The sequence below is a fragment of the Bufo gargarizans genome, chromosome 2 (assembly GCF_014858855.1).
Source record: "Bufo gargarizans isolate SCDJY-AF-19 chromosome 2, ASM1485885v1, whole genome shotgun sequence".
Classification (NCBI taxonomy): domain Eukaryota; kingdom Metazoa; phylum Chordata; class Amphibia; order Anura; family Bufonidae; genus Bufo; species Bufo gargarizans.
The window spans coordinates 266,504,351-266,505,933 of NC_058081.1; positions in this window are offsets into that span (position 1 = coordinate 266,504,351).

Here is a 1,583-nt window from a genome sequence, read left to right on the forward strand (position 1 = left end):
AACCTTCTCCACAAACTCTCTCGGCTCTCCAGTAGGCTTAAGGCAAGGTAATACAGTCAAGAATTTTTTTTAAAACTGCACGGTTCACTTTATTATATACACTTTATGTACACATATTATGATGAATTACTATTGAATGTAACACTGATGTACTGCTACTGAAGTTGATATGCACGGCAATATATGGAGTTAATTATATGAATTGTAGTCCACCCATGAATGGGAGTGCACTAGTACTCTATTGGCTGATAATGGATGGTGTCATGCTGTAGAGCTGTATTTATTTTTGCACTATGCACTTTTTTGTTCACTTGACTTGAAAATGGTCCTGTGAGAGGACCGAAACGTTGTCTGACATGTGTGAATAAAATTCACTTTTTTACTTAAAGGAGTGCTGCGGACTTTCCTTCTCTACTGAATTTGTCCCATATCGAGGGACCACCGCGGGCACCTGCATTATTTCTGCACTAAAGGGAGTGCTGCCTGAATCTTTTTATGGATATATATATATATATATATATATATATATCTAAGCAATAATTTAATGCTTTGCTAGATTACGAGTCTTGATTCTTCTGCAGGTAGAATGAAGTCTTACAATATCCTAAGACTACATCTCTATATGGAGATGATCAATTAATTAATGTATGTATTCGCCAATCTAGATGGTATAATTTCACCCACACTATCAAATTAGTCTTAATAAAACGAAATATCATTTTCTGTGTCTCTTACCAAGTCCTAGTAGAAATCTCACTTCTGCTCCTAGGAAAGCTGGGTGGTCCATCATAGCACATCTCACCATGGCTTTCATCTTGATAGACCTCCTGTGTATGGTTTATGATCACAAACTTATCAGTTAGACACACCTTCCTAGTTTGGAGCTTTCCAATAATTGTCGGATGGGTGTGACTATTGATAAGAAATGACATCATAACCTTACCCAGAATGCACTTTTGCTACTGTTGTAATGTCACCTACTCATACCTAGGTGGCACTGCTGTGTAAGCTATTTGCATCATAGTATAAAGGGTTAACTTCTGTAAGTCTGAATAAATGTATTATATACATTTTGACCTTAAAAGCTTTAATTCAAAGCTATAGGGATTAATTCTGACACTTGTAGCAATTAGAGACAGACCTCTAGGCGTCTCTCTGAATGTTTCTCACACTGTTTATTTGTGAATCGTAAATAACTTCAATGTCCTTGTTTTCTCAGAGATATCAGTACCTCCTCTTGACACACCAAAAGATGTGATTCATGGTTACAAAACACACATCTTCACAGACACTCTTTTAGAGACAAAGATTCTCCTAATGAGAAATATATATAATATACTGAATACATGTTGTCTTCATAACATATAACAATATAATATATAGTAATATATATGTCCTACTGATTGTTATGCTAAGGACTAAGGCTCATTAAATGAATACATGAATATTATATATTTGCTTCATTGATAAATGCCTAATTGTATAGGTAATTATCACCAGCTGCATAGAGCTTATCTTTATCTCTTGTCATAAATTTTAAAGTAGATAAGGAGGCCTCTTCTCAGACTGGTACATTCATGAGA